This window comes from Melanerpes formicivorus, unplaced genomic scaffold, assembly GCF_026170545.1.
Source record: "Melanerpes formicivorus ecotype bairdi unplaced genomic scaffold, bMelFor1.0.p_v2 SCAF_1, whole genome shotgun sequence".
Lineage (NCBI taxonomy): Eukaryota > Metazoa > Chordata > Aves > Piciformes > Picidae > Melanerpes > Melanerpes formicivorus.
In genome coordinates, this window is record NW_027142353.1 from 42,138,239 (window position 1) to 42,162,298 (window position 24,060).

General features: G+C 41.6%; 1 protein-coding gene across 2 annotated transcripts in view; it reads left to right on the forward strand.

Moving 5' to 3' along the window:
* Positions 1–24,060, forward strand: part of LOC137442459 (granulocyte-macrophage colony-stimulating factor receptor subunit alpha-like) — a 46,633-nt gene that overhangs the window by 4,714 nt on the left and 17,859 nt on the right. Inside the window, exon 1 of one of the 2 annotated variants that reach the window (XM_068141283.1) lies at positions 19,324–19,397. The exons of the other annotated variant lie outside the window; for it this stretch is intronic. The gene's annotated coding sequence lies outside the window, so the exon portion shown is untranslated. Of the gene's footprint in view, positions 1–19,323; positions 19,398–24,060 lie in introns of those variants that run through there. 2 annotated transcript variants of the gene reach the window in all.

The window sequence follows — 24,060 nt, forward strand, 5'->3', positions numbered from 1 at the left end:
GAAACCTTATGGCTTTCTACAATTACCTGAAAGAAGATTGCAGTGAGGTGGGGAACAGTCTCTTCTCCAAACTAACTAGTGATAGAATGAGAGGAATTGGCCTCAATTTACACCAGGGGAAGTTTAGATTAGATATGAGGAAAAGTTTTTTTTACTGAAAGAGTGATCAAGCATTGGAACAGGCTCAAGGAAGTGGTAGTCACCAGCTCTGAAGGTGTTCAAAAAATGTGTGGATGTGTCACTTCAAGACATGGTTTAATGGGAATGGTGATGTTGGGTTGATGGTTGGACTTGATGATCTTACAGGTCTCTTCCAACCTTAATAATTCTGTGATTCTATTACTATATTTGGAAGTATATTGCATTTAAGCGAGACAAGTGTGACATAGAATTTTAAATCCAACAGTAAAGTAGCAAACCTGACCACAGCCCCAGTACTTCATGTTTCAAATGAAGAAAATTTATTTTCCCACTTTGTCTTCTGCTTATTAACAAAACATGTAAATACTGTCTGGTTTAAGCATAGTTTTTACGTTGAACTGATCTTAGCAACGAGGCTGCTGAGAGGCCTTGGGCACAGGCCCTACGAGTAGAGGCTGAGGGAGCTGGGATTGTTTAGCCTGGAGAAGAGAAGGCTCAGGGGAGACCTCATTGCTGTCTACAACTACCTGAAGGGGGGTTGTAGCCAGGAGGGAGTTGGTCTCTTCTCTCAAGCAACTAGCAACAGAACAAGAGGACACAGTCTCAAGCTGTGCTAGGGGAAGTTTAGTCTCAAGGTGAGGAGAAAATTCTTCACTGAGTGAGTCGTTCGCCATTGGAATGGGCTGCCCAGGGAGGTGGTGGAGTCACCATCCCTGGAGGTGTTCAAGAGGGGATTGGATGTGGCACTTGGTGCCATGGTCTAGTCATGAGGTCTGTGGTGACAGGTTGGACTTGATGACCTTCGGGGTCTCTTCCAACCTTGGTGATAATACAATACTGTGATAACACATTAGAAATTGCATCATGTTTCTTCCTCTCTTCCTACAACAGTATCATACTACTATTGCTGACTTCAGAGAAAAACAAAACAAAACAAAACAAAAAAAAAACACAAAAAAAACCACTAATACCTGGTGGTTTGTTTTCTGGAGTTTTCTTATTTAAAATATTTAAATATTTAAAAAAGAAAAAATAAGAAAGCTACACTTCATAGATTTCATTTTTTAAAAATATCACATGTAAATCATACATTGTTAATTTGTTTGGAAAAGCAAGAATGGTAGGAATCCAACACTTTTTTCCACCTTTAGTAGACTATCTCATGGAACTTAAGTATCAAGATGATGTACCACATATGGATTTGGGCAGATCAAAACAGCATGTATATAATTTAAAATATCCATAAAGCCAACACACTGTGCAGTACTTCACCCTGAGTTTAGCTGCCCGTAGAACCAGTGACTGCTAACAATTCATAAAGCCAGTGCTCTAAACAGTGCTTATTATTTAGCAGACATTTCTTTCATATCATCTGAACCCTGTGCTATGCTAGTTCCAGCAAAGTCCTATGCATCTGACTAAAGGACATGGGGTTTCCCATCTCCATTCCCTCGAAATGTGGGTTGTTGAGTGAGCACAACCAATGTTTGCAATCATGTGCTGGGGGCATTTGGGGTGCTCTTTACTTCCACTTCTGTTTACATCAGCAGAGGGAGAGGGGGAATCTCATCTTTTGTTTTGCAGTGGTGTGAAAAAGAAGTTCCAGAGATTTTGGCCATTGAAAATGAATGGTTTCACTGCAAAGGGTGGTGTGGCAGGCTTGCGGTAAGGTAAAGGGAGTGTCCTGAAAGTGAAATGTGCTTGTTAGTGGAAAGGAATTTTGACATTACAGTTTTCTACTGCAGGAACTAAATTACCACCATTTGGGTCTGAAGCTGATCTCATGTTTCTGTTTCACACAGCCAGGAAGGCAGCTGACCATGTGGCTTTCTATTCCACATGTGCAGTCTCAAAATATAAAATTTATTTTGTTGTGGCTTACTTTGGTAACACTTCTAAAAGTAGATATATGCATATGTATGTATATCAATACAAAGCTTGCCAGACAAAGTGATTTCTTGGAGAAGATACCTCTTCACTTTCGAAAAGTTATCAGCTGCAGCAAATGGCCATCTGTTGACAATGAAGGGATACTTCATATAAAATGTCCCTGTCATAGTTTCTCTTTTTTTCAGCATCTGTCAGTGTTAATGTCAATTGCAGTTGCATTCTACATTCAGATATTTATGAGAGCAATGTGGAGGTTTGGCGTACATAGTAGGGTATGCTGACTTTGCATCATGAGTGAGAATGAGCCCTATAGAGGAGTGCAATACTATATAGGCACGCTTGTTATCAGTGTGAGGTATGAATTATAAAGGTAGTGCTTGTAGTATTGTGGTTACAAATCTATTAGACTGAATCAGACCCATTTAACACCTACCTTAGGATATGCACTACTTTTAACAGGAGAGAGAAAGTGAAGGAAAAGATGGGAAAAAACCAGACCTCTAATCTTTTCTGAGTGAGGAATTGAGGCATAAAGAGATTATACAAGCTTTCCAAATCCTGGAAATAGCAATACCTAGGAATTGTTACTATTCTGCAATTTCCATTTTAAACATTGTGAGCTGCGTAGCCAAATTCAGAGCAGTGATCAGGAGCTGGTATCTCATTAAGCACACAAATTCCATCTCTGGTGATGGTGAGATCAGTGATGAATCACAATAATTTTGATGACAAGTAGCCTGAGAGACTAAAGCTTGAAAGAATGACTTGTCTTTTAGGGTGAATATAATGGATATGCACCCTAAATGTTTCTGGGAAGATAGTCTGTGGTATTATAAATATAAACTTTATTTCATAATCAATGTCCTTATTTAAAAGGAACTGATGGAACATAGGTTAACAAAGAAAAATCTCCTAAACACTTAAGAGTTTATATATTGGCATCTGATTAATAATTTATGTAAATATTCCTGATTAGAAAATCAAGCATTGGCAACAGACTATTGGATGTATTTACTTTATTAACTACAAACTTGTGGAATCAAATAAGAGACTAGCAAAATACGATTTGCATTCATTTATGATAGTATCATAGTATCAGTCAGGGTTGGAAGGGACCACAAGGATCATCTAGTTCCAACCCCCCTGCCATGGGCAGGCACACCCCACACTAGATCAGGCTGGATAGAGCCTGGTCTTAAACACCTCCAGGGACAGGGCCTCAAGCACCTCCCTAGACAACCCATTCCAGGGCTTCACCACTCTCATGGGGAAGAACTTCCTCCTTACGTCCAGCCTGAATCTCCCCACCTCTAGCTTCATTCCATTCCCCCTAGTTCTATCACTACCTGATATCCTGAGAAGTCCTTCTCCAGCCTTCTTGTAGGCCCCCTTCAGATACTGGAAGGCTACAATTAGGTCACCTCGGAGCCTTCTTATCTCCAGACTGAACAGCCCCAACTCTTTCAGTCTGTCCTCATAGGAGAGGTACTCCAGCCCTTTCTTTAAGTTAGTTTGAATCATTTGATGGCTGTCATGCCACAAACAGCAGCTCCACGTGGTCACAGGTGTGTAATGCCCATTGGAACTGCTAAGCTCCATGTATACCATTGTATACCTTGAGAAGCCAGAGACCTCAATGCTTCATTCTTTAATTCTGTTTATTGCTCAGCTTTCCCAGTTAACAGAATGAAACCGAGCTACTAAATTACTGCGTCAGTCTGTAGAGTATCTTCCCTCTGCACTGCACTTCCACAGGACTATAGCTACACGGAGCATGGAGCATATGGACAGAGAATGAATGAGTGAACAGATACTGCTGGGAGGAGGCAGGTGGCAAAGGCCTCAAAATACATGATCAGTCACAAGTCTGTGGATAGGATTAATCTTTCACTTTAGTTTCTACAGTCTAGGACTAGCATGCAGACACATGTAAGAGGAGACTAAGGGGAGACTTTTTCAATCTGAAAGGAGGTTGTAGAGAGGTGGGGGTGGGCATTGGTCTCTTCTCACAAGCTGCAGCTGACAGGACAAGAGGAAATGGCCTCAAGTTATGACAGGAAAGGTTTCAGTTGGACATTAGGAAAAATTTGCTGAAAGAATTATCAAAGACTGGAACAGGCTGCCCAGGGAGGTGGCTGAATCTCCACTCCTGGATGTATTTTAAAGCTGTCTAGATATGGTGGTCAAGGATATAGTGTAGTACTAGCCCTGGTAGAGTTAGGTAATTGTTTGACTTGATGATCTAAAAGGCCTTTTCCAATCATAGTGATACTGTGATATCTACAAGTAGATAATGGTCCAGGTTTCTGTTACAGCTAAGGGAGATCCAGCTAAAGTAAGGAGTAAACTATAAATAGAGAGAAGAGGGAAGGGGAGGGAGAAGGCCGTCTCACCTTCTGCTTGACCCATATGATAAAATCTGATAAAACACATTGTCAACTACTTTGATTAGATCTCTGCTCATTACAACTGAAATTCAGACTCCTAGAATTGTAACAAATGCAACATTTTCTCCTCCTCAATCAAATAGATTGAAAAAAAAGCAATCAGCTCTAGATAAAAAAAAAAACTTTTTTATCCCTCTTAATTTCTTTAATGTAGCACTGTTAATTTCTCAACATGCTTCCACTCTACAGTTCATTTAGTAATGGCTTTCAAAATGGTTCAATTTTCCTTCTTAGGTGGTATGCAGAAAACATCTCAGTTCATTAAGAGCAATCCCTATAACATCTTTAAACCTCAAGTCTTCATTTTCACTCTTCCACCATTAAGACCTAGGAGTGGCACTGGCAAAGCTTCTGTTGATTCACAAATTGTTATTAAAATACTGCTTCCTATGTAGATTACTGAAGGTTTGTAAAACTCACAAACTGGTATTCAATAAAGAGAATTCTAGAGCTGCCATGGAGTGCTCCTTGCCTAATCAAGAAAGGCAAGGTGTGGTGCGGGTGACATTCTCACCAAATAAAAGCATATTGAAGTCCTTTACACAGACAAATCTAGAGGGGAAAACCAGTCGATTCACCTGCTATTGCTATCACTTTAATAAGAACTTTCTCACCCTCATAACAGCAAATAATTTGAGAATTCAAGGGTTTTGTTGGGGTTTTCTTGAAGTTCCCAGTGGAAGGTACATTAATTTTCTGACTAAACAATAAATATTTTTGCTTGTGTGTTACTGGATAGAAAACAAAGAAGGTGGAGGAGAAGCTGGGTTTCTGCCTCTGGAAATAATTTGAAAAAAGAAAATGAACCTTGCCTGAAGTTTAAAAGAGGAACATTGTTAAGAATCACCTTTGGCAGAGGTTCACAGCTGTTGCAGTCCATCCATGATACACTCCTTCAGTCACAAAGGAAAGGCACCTTTCCAAAGAAAAAGATAAGAGAATACAGCTCTCTGTGGTGCTGCTTCCAACTACAAAGCTTAAGGAATTCCCCTTTTAGCATGGTGGAGAGTCCCAATGAGACATGATTCTCATCCTGAGGTGATTTCTCAAAGCTATAATATTCACTATAGAATAGAACAGAAGAATGGAATAAACCAGGTTGGAGGAGACCTTTGAGGTCATCATGTCCAACCCATCATCCAACACCATCTAATCAACTAAACCATGGCACCAAGCACCCCATCCAGTCTCCTCTTAAACACCTCCAGTGATGGCGACTCCACCACCTCCCTGGGCAGCCCATTCCAATGGCAAATCATTCTCTCTGTGAAGAATTTCTTCCTAACATCCAGTCTAAACCTCCCCTAGCACAACTTGAGATTGTGTCCTCTTGTTCTGGTGCTGATTGCCTGGGAGAAGGGACCAACCCCCTCCTGGATACAACCTCCCTTCAGGTAGTTGTAGAGAGTAATAAGGTCTGCCCTGAGCCTCCTCTTCTCCAGACTAAGCAACCCCGGCTCCCTCAGCCTCTCCTCATAGGGCTTGTGCTCCAAACCCCTCCCCAGCTTTGTTGCCCTTCTCTGGACACATTCCAGCAACTCAACATCTTTCCTAAACTGTGGGCCCCAGAACTGGATACAGAACTCAAGGTGTGGCCTAACCAGTGCGGTGTACAGGGGGAGAATGACTTCCCTGCTTCTGCTGGCCACACTCTTCCTGATGCAGTCCAGGACGCCATTGGCCTTCTTGGCCACTTGGGCACACTGCTGGCTCATGTTCACCCTACTGTCAACCAAGACCTGTACCTGGCTGCTCTTCAGGCACTCTGACCCCAGCCTGTAACACTGCATGGGGTTGCCCCCAACTTGGTGTCATCTGCAAATTTACTGATGATGGACTCAATGCCCTCATCCAGATCGTCAATAAAGATATTAAAGAGCATGGGGCCCACCACTGATCCCTGGCTGCCAGCTGGATGTGGCACCATTCACCACCACTCTCTGGGCTCGGCCCTCCAGCCAATTCCTGACCCAGCACAGAGTGTTGCTGTCCAAGCCACAAGCTGACATCTTGGCCAGGAGTTTGCTGTGGGGGGACAGTGTCAAAGGGCTTGCTGAAGTCCAAGTAGACTCCATCCACAGCCTTCCCCACATCCACCAGGCAGTCACCTGATCATAGAAGGAGATCAGGTTGGTCAGGCAGGATCTGCCCTTCCTGAATCCATGCCGGGTGGGCCTGATCCTTTGACCATCCTGTAATTGCTGTGTGATTGCACTCAAGATGACCTACCTGACTTGTTTTCCTTTTAATCAGTAGTTCCTTAGTTCAACAAAAATGTTCTGAAAAATTGTTCTGAAAAATAACTATGTCTTCCAGTTGCTGAAAAAACCTAAGGGGAAAATAGAGTAAATACTGTGCAAATGTGATAGAGCTAGTTAATTCATAGCAGGTAGCCCAACCACTGGAACTTCCAGTGCTACCGGAAAAGCCATTTATGGCACGGTGCAAAAATCTGTCTCTGCATCAGGTGGGTAAGATTAATCTGCCTTTATTTAGGTATCTGTTAAAGAGACTAAGGACTAATAACATTGTCATGTTTTAGGTGCCTACTACAAGTTTAATCTTATCCTATAGAGCAGATTAAATTAATTACCCCTTGGATAATTCAAAGTCTTGCCCTCTTGAGCAGGACTCTATAGATACCACTTGGGTGTAATTTTATATGGTTAACATTAAAGATGACTCCCACCCTATAGGTTTGGGATGAATTTCCTAGTAGCAATTGTCTTGAACAAAATCTATTACGATTTCAGCTTTGGGGAAACAGCCCCAATACTTAAACCAAAGCCTCTTGTGGATACTTCACATGAAGACTATGCAACATTTTATCCTCCCCTATAATTTCCAGTAGCCTGTCATGACTGGTAATTATTGCCCCTGCATGGTCTGACCTGTAAATATTTCGCTGGTGAGAGTAACTGAAAATGTTGTTCACCTCTAGCTCAATTTTAATTCACTCTTCTGTTTTAGGAAGACAAAACTAAAACACTACATACTTAACATGTATTGCATTTAGGTGGCCAGATGTGATGACAGGTGTGGCCAGGACTGTGAGAAGATACCAGGGACTATGCTGTATCCTATTTCAGTCAGCCCAAATAAATCCAGTGCAAGACACAAATGAGCCCACAACCAAAGGGATGGTACCTCTAAGAAAACTTTTTTAAGAGAAAGAGTGGGAAAATAGGGATAGAGAGAGGAGGAGGAGGAAGCAAAAGCAATGAGAAAAAGCAAAAGGAACACCAAAGCTGGAGAAGGTGATGGAGTTGGAGATGCTCCATCTTTGAGCTGAGATTCACTGTAGCCCATGGAGGCTCACGGCCTCATCCAACCTAGCCTTGAACAACTTCACAGAGGGGATATTCATGACCTCCCTGGGCACACCACCTGTAGCAACTACTGGCTGAAGTGTTGAGGGTATCTGGGTTTGACAAAGGCTACCAAGGCCTTTTAATTTGTCTTTGCATGAGATTTGAACTACATAGACATTATCACTGAAACAAAGGCTGTGGTAAGAAGGGATTGTCAGCATTTGAAGCACAGGAAAGTCTCTGAGCAATTATGTCTGCAAGAGCACTACTGGCATGGTGCCACTGCTTTGCATATCACCATCCCCAGGTGTGTTATTAGAGATGCCATATACTAGGATACCAGAATATGTCTCAGCACTCCCTGAATTGAAATGCCATAGAAACAAACAAGTAGTCCTTCAAGAACTTACTACCTGCACCGCACCATTTATGTCTTGTTGGAATGGGATCTCATTTGTGATACAGCAAAGTACGTATCAGAGAAGATGAGGTAGTCTCAAATGGTCAACAGCTAAAAACAGAGTTGCTGTAACAGAGAAATAACCCCCATGTGGGTCAAAAGAGTGCTAACAACTAATCAATATTTACAGTTTGAACACTACTGCAACTTTTATGAACATCTGAAGGGAGAAACTACACCAACTTGAAAAACAGCGTAGATAGTTGTCAAAAAGTCTTGAAGGAAAGAAAAGCAGAACTAGCTTGGATCATATATTTCACAAATGAACACATCACTGATTAAGGTACTTCTAAGAAAATTGCTCTAATGCAAAATCTCACTAGAAAGCAACAATTACAACATGATAAGCCCAAGTTTACTAAGAAATATGAAAAGGAAGAATATAATTAATTTAGTTGCATATTATGTCACACAATACTCAGCATAGCCCAAGCTGGAAGTGACTGAATGACCTGAGAAAAATTCTCTGTGAGTCATCACGTAAGAGTGAGCACACAGGAAAGAAATGGAAGTACTTACATCACTACTGTGTAACCACAACTTCAGAATGATACATATTGTATTTCTAGGAATAATCAGATGATTGCCATTGCAACTTGAAAATCAAAGGAATTCTTAAATGAAGAAATGTCTTTTTAGTAGAGATCTTTATATCTGCACAAATCAGGTTCAGCTGTTATTATTGCCAGTGGAAAGAAACAGACTCTGGCAAAACAACATTCCCCTCACTCTATTTTCATCCAGAAAGTATTTCTCTTCACAGACTCTGAAGTGAGCACAGAGTCATCTAAAATATACTATAAAGCATAGATTACTACAAAGTGTATTTTTTACCTACATGTGAAAAATCGATCCCATCCTTGAGGTCTTGTTTAATATTCACTGTATGAAGCTGTAATATACAAAATGATTGTGAACAAAGGCAAAATTTTGTAATGTCAGTCAGTCTGCCTGAAAATTCAGCATTTTTCCGCTTCTTGTTGGTATACACACTGTTAATAGAACATATGTTTTGATATTAAGGGTTAGAAGGTAAAATATTAAGACCGCATGAAACATCCCATTTGGTTGGAGTCTGGACTTACATTTCAAACTGTGACAGACTCAAACATAGATTATTTCCTGATTAAGTGCTCCAACAAACAATACAAGTGTGTTCTGTGATAAATATATATAAGCATGTAGTTTTTTTCAAATATTATTTCCATTACTATATGAATAAAAATTAGTCCAGTAGATGAGCCTTCATTTGGCACAAAGTTTTGCCTGTCAGGATATCTTCATGTTTGACCTCAAGATCTCTCTTCCTTCCCTGACAACTCCAAGTCTACAGTATTAGATGTTTCCCTATCTGTCTGCTTGGATTCACAGTCTGAAATGATAGCTCAGAAGTGGAGAGTGTTTTCTACAATTATATTTTACTGAATCACGGAATAGTGAGGACTGGAAGGGCCTTCTGAAGATTTTCTAGTCTGAGCCCCTGATGGAGCAGGATCACCTGGAGTAAATCACACAGGAACACATCCAGGAAGCTTTGGAGTGTCTCCAGAGGTGGAGACTCTACAACATCTCTGGTCAACCTTTTCCAGTGTTTGGCCACCCTCGAAGTAAATATTTTTTTTTCCTTTTCTTTACAAGGAATCTCCTATGTTCCAGTTTGTGTCTTGAAAGGCCATAATAAAGTCTCCCTAGAGCCTGCTTTTTTCCAGGCTGGACAACCCCAACTCCCTTAACTTTTCTACAGAGGAGATACGTTTCAGCCCTCTGATCAGTGTTGTGGCTCTGGACTTGCTCTACAGGTACTGGGGACCCCAGAGCTGAATGTAGTGCCGCAGGTGGAGTCTCAAAAACAACCCCAAAACAGACAAACAAACAAAACAAAACAAAACAAAACAAAACAAAACAAAAAAAAACCCCAAAACCAAAACAGGAGTAGAAGGCAAGAATCACCTTCCTAAACCTGCCAGCCACACTTGTTTTGATGCAGCCTAGAATACAGCTGGCTTTCTGGGCTGCAGCACAAATTGCTGTCTTGTATCAATGTTTTCCTCCACCAATATCCTCAAGACTTTCTTCAGAGTCCCACAGTCTGTAAGGAGATTATGGATTGCACTCACTCAGGTGCAGGAACTTGCACCTGGCTTTGTTGAACTTCATGAGGTGCTATGGGCACACTCCTCAAGCCTGACATGGTCCCTCTGCATGGGATCCTTCCTTCTAGTGCATCAGATGCACCCCACAGTTTAGTGTTGTCTGTAAATTTGCTGTGGGGGCACTCAATCTCACTGTCATTGATGAAGATGTTGAATAGTACTGGTCCCACTACAAATCCCTGAGGGACATTACTTGATATTGCTTTCCACTTGGACATTGAGCCACTGACTGCTGTAAGTCTTCAGATGTGGCTATCCAGCCAGTTCCATAGTCATCTAAGTCCATCTGTCAAATTGATATCTCTCCAATCTTGGATATTATCCTCAAGAATGTTGTGGTGGGACCATATTAATAGGCTTACAGAAGGCATTTTTACAATAATGATTTGAAAGTCTGAGTTTGGGATGTCCAGTATAGATGAACCTATATCATAGAATTTAATGCATGGAGTGGCCCAATGCTGTTACTTACAGCACTTTTTCCTTCTGAAATTAGGGTATGTTTTGTCAGTATTTGTGAGAGAAGAATTAAACAGAACAAAATAAACACAAATTAAAGGGAAGAGTTTTTAAGTAAAGGATGACTGTGTGAAGCCAAGAAGCAAAATTATGCCCTTTGAAAACTAAACACAACCTTCATCTTGTAAGCAGGCAGTGCAATGCTGCTTCCCAGGCTGAGTAATCAGGTTTTGTGAAGATTCTCAAAGTGGCCACATGATGGTAGCCTAGGATCAGAGACATCTAAATCACCACGGCAAAGGAAATTAAAAATTACTTTTGTAAGTGACATGAGACCAGTCACTTTGAGAAGCTGAGCTATATTTCAGCTTCCAAGTAGTCTAATATCCACAATAGAGTGATCTAGTGTAGCTACTGGATAGCCCTACACTGAGATATGCTAGATGTCTGGAGCTCTGCACTGTTAATAGACCAACTTGTATCTAGCAAATTTCTGCTTACACCCTCTTACCATGTGAGGTCAGCATATCATCAGCTGCAGTTGCCTTCTGTCTTCTAAACTGCAAAACAGAAGGACCAAAAGGTTTAAACAAGTCTCCTTTTGATGGTCTCAGAATGTCTTATTCATTAGAAAAATAAGTAGTTTTGGCTGTATGTCACCAATCAGGGAGAAGGGTGGGACGTTGGACAAAACCAACTGATTCTGTAGCTTGAAGAGACCTGGTGGTATTTACAGACTTGAATCAAATTCAGCCAACAGATTCTTATGAGGTTTAATAATGCAAAGCACAAGCTCCTGCACCTAGAGCAGAGCAACCCTCAATATCAATACAGGTTGGGGGACAATAAAATTGAGAGCAGCCCTGCAGAACAGGACTTGAGGGTACTGGTGGATGAGAAGCTAGACATGAACCAGCAATGCACACTTGCATCCCAGAAGGCAAAGCACATCCTGGGCTGCATCAAAAAGAAGTGCGGCCATCGGGTACAAAGAGATTATTCTGCCACTCTACTCTGCTCTGATGAGACCTGACTTGGAGTACTGTGTCCAGCTCTGGATTCCCCAACACAAGAAAGACACAGACCTACTGGAGCTCATCCAGAAGAGGAGGGCCACTAAGATGAGAGGCGGACTGAAGCACCCCTGCTATTAAGACAGCCTGAAAGAATTGGGGCTGTTTAGACTGAAGAGGAGAACACTCCAGGTAGACCTTATACCTACATTTCAGTATCTGAAGCGGACCTACAAGAATACTGGAGAAGGACTGCTTAGAAGAGCTTGTAGTGATAGGATGAGGGGCAATGGTTAGATTTAAATTAGACATAAGGAAGTTCTTTACAATGAGAGTGGCAAAATACAGGAACAGGTTGCCCAGGGATGTGGTTGAGTTGCTGTCCCTGAAGACATTTAAGATCAGACTTGATGTGGCCCTGGGCAGCCTGATCTAGTTGGAGGTGTGTCTGCTGACTGTAGGGGGTTTGGAGAAGCTGACCTTTGAGGGTTCCTTGCAACCTAATGCAATCTGTGAATCTTAGCCCTGTTTCTTGGAAGGTTATAAATTCTTCTTGTAAGACTTGAAGGATGGAAAAGGGGAAACAAGGAGAGGGATTAGTAAAACTGTCACCTTGGACTTCCAGAGGGCAGATTTGGGCCTGTTCAGGAGACTGGTTGACAAACTCCTTTGGGAGGACACGCTGAAGGATATAGAAGTCCAGGAAGGATGGGCATACTTCAACAGGTAAGTCTTAAAGGCTCAGAAACAGGCTGTTGCTGTGTGCTGAAAAAGGAGTCATCAGGAAAGGTGTCTGGCCTGGCCGAATAGGGACATTTGGCTGGATCTCAAGAACAAAAGGAGAGTCTATGGCCTTTGGAAGAGGAGATACATCTCAAATTGGGACTACAAAGATGTAGTGAAGTTATGAAGGGAGAAAATTAGGAGAGCTGAAGCACAGCTAGAGCTCAACCTAGGTACAGCCATTAAGGATAGCAAAAAGTGTTTCTATAAATTCATTAACAACAAAGGAGGACTGGGGAAAACCTCCATCCTTTGTTGGATGCAGAGGGAAACATAGTGACTAAGGATGAGGAGAAATCTGAGATACTCAATGCCTACTTTGCCTTGGTCTTTAGCAGTGGATCCAGCAGTTCCCTGGACACCCAGCCACATGAAATAGGAGTCAGGAAAGGGAATCAGAATGAGGTCATCATAATAAATGAGGGAGTGGTCACTGACCTGCTGTGCCACTAAGACGCACACAAGTCTATGGGGCCAGATGGGCTACACCCAAGGGAGTACACTGGGGGAGTTGGCAGATGTCGTCACCAAGCCACATTCCATTATTTACCTGAAGTCCTGGCTAACTGGGGAGGTCCCAACAGACTAGAGGGTAGCAAATATAACACCCATCTACAAGAAAGAAAGGAGGATCTGGGAAACTATAGACAGTATCACAGTATCACAGTATCACTAAGGTTAGAAGAGACCTTGAGGATCATTGAGTCCAACCTGTCACCACAGACCTCATGACTAGACCATGGCACCAAGTGCCACGTCTAATCTCTTGAACACTTCCAGGGATGGTGACTCCACCACCTCCCCGGGCAGCCCATTCCAATGACGAATGACTCTCTTGGTCAGTGAAGAACTTTCTCCTCACCTCGAGCCTAAACTTCCCCTGGAGCAACTTGAGACTTTGTCCCCTTGTTCTGGTGCTGGTTGCCTGGGAGAAGAGACCAACCCCTTCCCAGCTACAACCACCTTGCAGGGAGTTGTAGAGGGCAATGAGGTCTCCCCTGAGCCTCCTCTTCTCCAGGCTAAACAATCCCAGCTCCCTCAGCCTCTCTGCATAGAGCTTGTGCTCAAGGCCTCTCACCAGCCTTGTTGCCCTTCTCTGGACATGTTCAAGTGTCTCAATGTTGTTCTTAAATTGAGTGGCCCAGAACTGGACACAGGACTCAAGGTGTGGCCTAAGCAGTGCAGAGTACAGGGGCACAATGACCTCCCTGCTCCTGCTGGCCACACTCTTCCTAATGCAGGCCAGGATGCCATTGGCCCTCTTGGCCACCTGGGCACACTGCTGGCTCGTGTTTAGGCAGCTGTCAATCAGCACCCCCAGGTCCATCTCTGGGAGCTCTCCAGCTAGTCTGACCCCAGCCTATAGTTCTGAGTGGGGTTGCCATGGCCAAAGGGCAGCACTCGGCACTTGTCCAGGGCCTTGAACTCCTTTTTAATCGCCCTGGTGCCCTTCTTGTCAATTTTGTCACTCCCAGCTTGTATTACCAGCAATGGGTAATAGTCAGAGGGCTGGATTAACTTTGGGAGTCTCCTTGCAATGTCGCTAACTCGCGCCCTGGGTAGGGAGCAGACCTCCCTGTGGGATGGGTCGGGACGACATATGGGTCCGTCAGTACCCCCCAGGAGAGAGTCCCCAACAACTATAACCCTTCTTTTCTTTGTGGAGCTGGTCGTTATAGTTGGTGGGGACCGCTTGGCCTCAGGTTCCACTCTGGATGGCTGCTCCTCAGCCCTCTCATCCCCACTGCACTCGGCCTGCAGGGCCTCATACTTATTATGCAAGGGCAGTGGTAGAGGAGAAGAGGGCCGGGATGGATTTCTCTTGCCACCCCTGGCAGGGACCTGTATCCATCCCTCCCCATTCCCGGGGACCCTTCCCTCAGCAGGGGAGATCTGCAGAGCCTTCTCCCACAAATCTAACTCCCTTTCACTTTCCCTTATTGGCCTAGATACCTCCTCCTTCAGCTCTGCCACCAGACTGAGGAGAAAGTTGACCTGGTCACACCTGACACAGGTGTTCTCTCCCTCCCTCTCCATTCCAAGTGCCAGGCTCAAGCACTCTTTGCAGCTGGGAGCTTGGATTCCAGCATGCTGATGAAGCAACTCTGTCTGGGTAGATGCTGTTTTTCTACCCTTCGTCTGAGTGACGACCATAGTTCAATGTTTGGTTGAGATAAAAAAAAATATATATTTTTTTTTAATGCAATCAGCCGAAAGGTGCTCGAACCAAAATGGCACCATGCACACAGCCCGCAGCTGATATCACGCTCCCGTTCCCTCGCAGGCTCACAAGAGCACGATCCTGCCAAACCCTCCTGCCTACCAGGAGTACTGTGTAACAGTATGAGCTTCAACAAGGCCAAATGCCAGGTTCTGCACTTGGATCACAACAACCCCAAGCAATGCTACAGGCTTGAGCAAGTATAGCTGGAAAGTTGTCTGGCAGAAAGGGACCTGGGGGTTCTAATCAGCAAGCAACTGAATATGAGCAAGCAGTGTGCTCAGGTGGCCAAGAAAGCCAATGGTATTCTGGCTTGTATTACAAGTGCTGTGTCCAATAGGAGTAGAGATGTGATGCCACATCTTGAGTATTGTGTCCAGTTTTGGACACCTCAATACAAGGGAGATGTGGAGGTGCCGGAGCAAATGCAGAGAAGGACAATGAAGCTGGGGAAGGGCCTGGAGAATAAATCTTATGAAGAGCAACTGAGGGAGCTGGGGCTGTTTAGTTTGGAAAAGTGGAGGTTGAGGGGAGACCTCATTGCTCTCTAAAACTACCTGAAAGGACATAGTGGAAAGGCCAGTGCTGGTCTCTTCTCACAGGTGATTAGTGATAGAACAGGAGGGAACAGCCTCAAGATATGACTGGGTAGGTTTAGACTGGACATTAGGAAAAAAATTTTCACAGAAAGCATGGCCAGGCATTGGAATGTGTTGCCCAGGGAGGTGGTTGAGTTGCCATTCGTAGATGCGCTTAAGGGTCATTTGGATGTGGTATTTGGGGATATGGTTTAGGGGTAAGCCTTGCAGAATAGGGTTATCCTGAATATCTTTTCCAACCTGAATGTTTCTGTGATTCTGTGATTCAAGTTAACTGGTTTGGTGAAAACTTCAATGTCTTGATCAAATACGGATTATCAGACTCTGAATGACAAGACTAGAATACATATGTAGTACCCCAAATCCTCTGCCAATGTGATCTTGGGAATTTTGTGAATTTTCATTAAATCATACATTCCATATATCTAGTTAAATTACCTGTACTTAAATGATGCTTATTCTGTATAAATATTGAAAGTTTTAAATTTTCCAATGAAAAAAAGTTCATAATTAAGGAAATTCACTTGACATTACATTAAGGCTTTTATACCATCTCAGTTGCCTGTAACCTTCATCATGACACAGCTTTTGCAGTGCTGCAACTCAGTGTTTCAAGAATAATTGTGTTTTAAGAATTTTCAGAGTCCAGTTTGAAGAATTACAGAAGCTGAGTAGACACAAAAGTCTCAGTGCTATCTTTATCTTATAGTGGGAGTCTTTCAATTCCTCTACAAGACTGCAACCAGAACAACTTAGTGTTTCTCCTCTACTGTTTCCTGTTTTATTAAGACAGTGATTGCAGTAAAGAAATGCATTGGCCCCTAATTCACATGACTCAGCCTCCCAGATACTACCCTAACACTATTTATCAAAATAAACTATCGACCTAATTATGGACTTCTATTTTCTTACTGGTTTGGGGTGTGCTTAATGCAAGTATTCTTTTAGAACTATACCTACATAAGATAGCTCTCTTCAGATCAGTGCCAGTGTTGTTCCACATGCACTGGCATATGCTACTTCCTCTCCTCACTGCCTTGGGAAGGTGTTTCTCTTGTTGAACAGATTTCAGCAACAGGTAGCATCAGCTTTGTAAGGCTAAGCAAATCCTGTGTCTTCTTACTGAAATCCCTTGACTCTCACAAAAGTTTACTCATTCTGCTCAAAGGCTCAAAGAGACCCTCTTGGTTTCTGTTTGAAATCAAAACAGTGACCTTTCTTGGTATCTTTATCTTGTGAAATGACTACCACTTAATGCTTGAGTTTTTTCCTTTAAATCATGAGTAAACAGAGCATGAGTTACTTGTATGCTGTATTGTCATGAAAGTGCTTGTCATAAAAGTGTTAAGCTGGTGCCAACTTGTCATCTTGCACCAGGAGCCACAGAGGCATAGTTGATTTGTCTGAATTTTCTCTAGTCATTGCAAGGCACAAGTAATGAGATTTCCTCAGTGGCCAAATGAATAATGCACACTAGTTTCAAGATTGCCAATTAGCTTTGTTCTATCTGAATATAATAATACAAAAGGACTCTTCACAATTTGGTGATTACTTTTATATACACTGTAGAACAGTAAAAGAGAAACAGTGCTGAAAATCTTGTTTTCATAAGGTCTGCCAGATGTTCTAAAGATGAACTAAATTGTATCTTATCTAGAACTCTCATCACTAAAACTGTTTTTCTTATCTTTTGTCAGTTTCATTTATTTCCTGAGTTTAGGTCAAGACTTTTGGGTTTTAGTTGCATCTTGTGTTTTAGAAAAGAGTAGTGAGTGCAAATCATGCAAGTACACATCTTGGAGATAAATTAAATACTGATTTCTGAACCAATAACAAGTTCTCCCTCTGTCCCTGTGTAGGAGTTTGTATGTACTATGCTGATGGGATTTGCACTCTTCTCTGCTCTGACCTTTCTATATTCTTTTAGTTTTTTAGTTTCTTTTCTTTTCCTAGGCAGTCTGCCCTTCACAGGTTCAAGGACCTTGTGCTTTATCAAAAATTCATTAAAAGTGAATGCAGAATTAACTGACAGTTTGGAAAGCAGCAATCCTAACAGTGGACTAAAGAACATGACCAAAAAAATATCCAAGAAATTACTGGACTAGTGCAGTTGTTTTCCTGCATAATTCATCCCTTTGACAATGTTGATTCCAAGTACACTGGACACTCTTTGAAGTAAAATAAAACTGTCACCTGCACCCTGCTGCCACTTAGAAAATCACACTGAGAAAAGCTCATTAGCAATATTAATTGTGGCATGCTACTTGACTCCCTCTGACTCCATCTCTTGATGAAATTTTACCAGTTTCACACAAAACCAGATCACCTGCCATACTGACAAGCTTTGGCATTAATATGATTATATACTTGCATCCTTTCCACAGAAGTCCTGTTTCATTCTGTGTAACTTATGAATACCTGTGAGAATCAGGTTTTTAGCTTCCGATCTACACAGCTTTATTGTATTCTATCTGGAAAAGTTGCACATAGCTAATAGAAAATTAAGTTCCAAGTTTACTGATACTAATCTATCCCCAAACAGTAATTCACTCCAATTTTATAGAAGTGTCTACAACAGAAAGTGGGAAGGAGAACAAAAGGCATTACTTCTGCAGGTCCAGAAATTGTGTCTTAGCAGGGAACACACTAGTGTCCTGTTGTCTGTTCCGTGAATAAAATTGAGGAATTGAGACCTGAAGAAGAGGAAACATGTGAATAACTGCCCCCCAATTCTTCCTCTGCCCAGAAGAGCAACAAGAACAAAGGCTGATAAGAATTAAACTGTACAAGATACAGACAGAAGCAGAACAAATCTGATTTATCATTCCTTCGACAGGACATGACAGATTTGTGTAGCAAGACTCGTACATTCAATTAAGCAAACAGAATTAAATGCTATTGTGTATTTTAACAACTTAATTTTCCTGTTCAAATTATTTCAATTAATGTAAAGGTAAGCTCTGTACCAGACTACACTATGGGGTAAGTGAGAAGGTGGGTGCTGCATTTCTCAGTTCACAGAAAGTTGCTTTGCTTTCAAGACCCAGGTGCACTCTTTGGTGTCTAAAGCAGTCAAGATGACAAAAAAAAGCCTTCGCCAATACTCACTTTGGAACCTGTTAACAAGGACAGTTTGGAGGTCTGTGGCTGTGCAATGTACAACTGTTTGCACCACACTGTGGATGCACTACATTGTTGAATGCAGTTCACAGACAAGTGCAAATGTGTAGAAACTCTTCCTAGTCTGGGCATTGAATTCACTTAGCCCATAAAAGCCTGTACGGATCAAGGAGAAAAGTTGTGCTGGCTGGGGACATTGATTTGTTACCCACCTACAGAGGGCTGGATAGGGTAAAGCTGGAAACAGCTGTTAATGAAGTGCAGAACACTAGGCTTATTCTTCTGCACAGGGCAGTGACCCTAAGCAATAAGCAAAAAACAATGGCATGGATTGAAACAATGGCACCTGACCTATACCTGAGCCTGAAGGTAGAGTCATATATTCCCCTGCCTTTGAGGTTGTGCCCTGTTTAGAAATCTATATGAAAAATGTGTGACAGAACTGAGAGAATATCAAATGAATGGAGTAGTAAACAGTCTGTCCCTCTATTCTGACCTATTTGTCTCCCTGTAAAAAACAAACAAACAAACAAAACCAACAACAACAGCAAAAAATACTTAACACAATATCTGTAACTATGCTTTTACCAGCTATGTTACAGAAATACAGGGTAAGGGAAATGAGTAAGGCATAGGCGGGAATTTTACACCCTGTTACATGAGTGGTTCAGAATAACCTCGTAATGAAATCACATTGTCAAAGCACACGGAAATATGCCTCAGAGGGAAACTCACGCCTTCCCTCCTTTTTGTGCCTCATTACTGTAACTGCTACAGAGAAGGGGGTTTTCAAGCAGGAGGTAGGTTTAATGTTGTTTTTGTCTGGTTTTGTACTCTGTTTTCTTTTACTCCAAAGAAGCTAGGCAAAGAAATGGTTCATTTTGTTATTTGTGCTAATGTGTTAAAATAACTGTGAAGGGTATATAGACGCTATCTGCAAATACATGCTCTTGTCTGATAAATGCCTTTGACAAAATTTTAGTAGTGTACTTTTTCTGTAGTCTGAAAATTGTTATATAAAAATGTTTTAACATGAGAAGAGCTTCCACTATTACTGGCCTCATCTACATAACAGTATTTTGCTCATTAAGATAAAGTCTGCATTACAGCATTGAAGAGTATCTATGTCACGCTCTCTCTCTTGAAAACGCAGTCAAACTGGAAATGCTCAAATTTTAGCTCTTTACATCCAAAGAGTAAAATCACTATGAAGAGTGAATCCCTTTCAGGAATCCCTTTTAGGAACATTATCTTTATTACTAGTAGAATGGCAGTGTCAGTATCTTTTCTCTTACTACAGTTATAGTACTGAAGCAGATTTCACACATACACAATTCTCCATAAATGTCACAGGAATGTAGGTATAATTTTACTCATATAACATTCAACATGCAACTAGGAATTCTATTTATCAAAAGCAATCTTCTGACCACAAATAATTTTAGTGTTTTGCAGGCAAAGCTGTGAAATAAAACTCAGAGTACTATATCCAGTGCAAATAATACATTTCCCTTAACACAAAACAGTGATATAAAACCAAACAAAGTGTAGGGTTTTGGTTTGGTTAGGTGGCTTGGTTTGGGGTTGGTTTTGTCTGGTTTGGGGTGGGTCTTTTTGGTTTGGTTTAGGTTTTGGGGGTTTTTTGGTGTTTTGGGTTTGGGTTTGGTGTGAAGGTTGTGGTTTTGGTTTGTTTGTGGGGTGTTTTTTCTATTGCAAGGTTTTTATTTCTTTGGTTACAAAAATCATAGCAGCATCACAACATGATAAGATACATGATTAGAGGACACAGTCTCAAGCTGCGCCAGGGGAAGTTTAGGCTGGAGGTGAGGAGAAAGTTCTTCACAGAGAGAGTGGTTTGCCATTGGAATGGGCTGTCCAGGGAGGTGGTGGAGTCACCATCCCTGGAGGTGTTCAAGAGGGGATTGTACATGGCACTTGGTGCCATGGTTTAGTCATGAGGTGTGTGGTGACAGGTTGGACTTGATTATCTTTGAGGTCTCTTCCAACCTTGGTGATTCTGTGATTATATGTTACTTACAAAGTTATTGGACAACTTTTACTCTCCTATGATCAACTCCTAAATCCATCTGGATGTGAATAGTCACTGCAAAAGTATTTCAGCCTCACTGATATTTCCAAATTCCTACTATGACCATCTTCTGCACATACATGTGAGGATTCAGCATTCACTGAGAAGCAACTGAAAGTGGCTTGCCCTATAGCAGGGAGTCTCTCAGTAGCCAATTTTCATTAAAAAATCATACAATACAGTACAGAACGAAAAACTTCACACAGAAATGCTTTAAGTTTCCTTAAGATTTTGATCAATAATTTGCAAGGAAATTATTAGAGATGTGAAAGAAAATTTGGACCACCACTGAGGAAAACAGTACTGCTATTCTACTGCCAATGCTTTTCTAAGGAGAAGAATCACATGATACTTGGAATGGTGTAAGAAAAAGGGGGAAAAGACATTGCCAAATATAATTTTTCAGTTTTCAGTAAGAAAAGAATAGTGGCAGTATTTCTGTTTAGTACTTACATGTGGAGGTAAGGGAAAGGAATGAATCCTCTTGGATTCACCTGACCAAGGTGGATAACTTAATCTTAAAGGAGTTCTTCCAAACTCAGCACTCTGAGATATCTTTTCAGTGACTGGCAGGAAATAAACGTAGAGAAGCCTTCATTCATCTTGACCTAGACTAGGTCAAATAAATTTTCTATAAAGTAAGAGTTTCTTTCCAGGCACAGTTAAGATGGTGTAGAATTACCACTTCCCCTGTGGGCATAGCTATACAGTACTTTGGTAAGTTTACTTAAGAGAAAATCCATGCCACAACTGACAGCATCTTCAGAATTAGGTTAAAAGATTAAAGTGTTTTAGTTTCCTTTTATTCATTTTCAATACCAAGAATCCTTTACAAATTATCTGATCCTTTGTGCCCAAGAGTCATGAGCAGTTTATACATTTTCTGTTCAAGAGCTACTGAATAAAAGTAAAATTTCTCTTGGGCTCAAGGCCCAGAGGTGAGGTCCTGTCTCTCCTTGTTAATAATCCTGATTCCCACAAAGGATTGCAGAGTATAATTTTCTTTTCTCTAGTCCTTTTCTAAAGATACTACACCATTTCTAACATCTACCCAAGAGATGGAGGTAATCTGAGATGACTCAAGAAAAATAAATAACAAATTAAATACAAGAAAGCATTGTCCATGCTTAAAATCTGCATTGCTATGTAGTTGTCACATCTGTATTACTCAGTTAAGTACTTCGCCTCTGTATGAAAACTTATAATAAAAACCAAGAAAGATTTATTAGAATAAACCTTTATTAGAATAAACCAAACCAGGTTGGAAGAGACCTTCAAGATCATCGTGTCCAACCCATCAACCAATCCAACCCACCCAAACAGCTAACCCATGGCACCAAGTACCCCATTAAGTCTCCTCCTGAACACCTTCAATGACGACGACTCCACCACCTCCCCGGGCAGCCCATTCCAAAGCGCAATCACTCTTTCTGTATAGAACTTCTTCCTAACATCCAACCTGAACCTCCCCTGGTGCAGCCTGAGACTGTGTCCTCTTATTTCAAACTTAGGGAAAAATTAAAAAAAAAAATTGGGAAAATAAGTTATTCATGTATGAAATTGAGGATGTTAGTGAGGTCATTTGTATACTTGCATATGTATTTTATTATCATTGTGAAAGAATACAGAAGGCAGTTCAGAAGGCAGGGTACACTACAAAGAAACTAAACTATTCTTTACATATAGAAAAGGAACATGAGAGTATCGCCTTATCTCATTTTTAAGTAAAAGAGGAGTGGTTAAGCAAGAAGTCACTAGAACAATTTAGTTAGTCATCAAGAGTTAATTGGAAAGAGAAAATTTCACAGTTTCATTAAAATGTGACCATTTTAGGCTGTGCCTTTGAGAAAGGGACAGTGCTGGGACACTCTGGCTGAATATTTTGAAAACAAAGACAGGTCTAAATGAATTTCATTGGTAGATTGGTAGAATGCAACTTTAAGTTTTAGTTCAGTTTGAATCTTTCTCAGTTCCAGTCTGTTCTGCCTTTCCAACCTGTCTGCTTCTGAGCAACTAGCCGGAGCTGACCTTGGATAACAGATAAGAGGACTAATCCCTGCATGTGCTTTGAGGCCTAACAAAATTTCATCCTTATTAATTACCTTTTCTCTATCTCTAGCCCTTTTGGGGAAAAAAGGGAGGTAGGGGGAGAGAGGGGGTACAGGGGGGGAACCCTCCTCTGTCCGGAGGAGGGAGTTTTGTTCTGTATTACTTTCTTTGCTGTGTATTTCTGTATATATTGTAAATATTGTGTATTGTGTATATATATAACCTGCATGTCATCTTGCTTGTAAATATAGCTCATATCCTTTGCTTCTCTGGCTGAGCTAGATGTGGTTTCTTTGTGGGGGAGGGGGAACTTTCTCTCACCACCACATGGGAGATAATGAGAGAAATGTCTCATGAAAATTTAGCCCCATTCCAGGTGCTGCTAAAAGTAAAACTATACTGATTTCAGAAATAAATGTTAAAGGAAGAGTAGTCATACTTGTCTATTCTGCTAGATTGTTGTCCCAGTCCAGAGAGGGAAAGAAACTCAGTTCTTTTGAATATTCCTGTGTTATGAAATTAGAGGCATAAATGAGGCCAAAATATCAACAGTGAGGCTATTTATTAACAGAATACAGTGGATGGATCAGAAGGAGAGAGTGAGAGAGAAGAGGGAGAGAGAAGAGGAAAGGAATTGTATTACCACACCCCTCACCCCCAAGACAGTTTGGGTCTGTGGAGAAAGGCTGCTGCAGCTTTGGCATGGATGAGACGTCATCCTTGTTGGCTGTGCTGTCCTCTGCTGGTGGAGGGAGGGAGAGACCCCAAAGTCCATGTCCAGGTCCTCCTCTGATCAGCCTCTTAAGCTCCATGAGTTGCAGCAGGCAGAACTTAGGACACAGAGAGAGGGGTCCTCCTGGTCTGCTGCCTCCAGGCTACAAGGTGATATCCTTTTCCCCTGTGTCTGTCCTTTTCTCTCCTGGTATTCTCTTAGATTTTCTTCAGAGCAGCATTGCCCTGGTCTTTTCCTCTTACTGAGCCAGTAGCTGCTGAGATCTTTTATACAGCTTTTTAGGGATGTGTCCAGGTGGTGAATATGCGTATTCCAGACAGTATCCATAACAGTGGCTTCGCCCATTATTTCCAGGGCAGCTGAAGTCATGAGCAATCTTTATCCTTTGCATCATCCTCCCTTTCTGGGGTAGCTGATGGGTAGAGATGATCTTGTCTATGCACATTCCAGAGAGTCATTGTCCAGTGGCTTCTGCCCAATACACATCAGCTATTGTCTGGGCAAGCAGCAAAAGTGATTTTATCTTTGTTGAGTCACATCAACAGAGATAAGATTTAGTCTCTCACAATTGTCTTTTGCATTTCCACAGAAA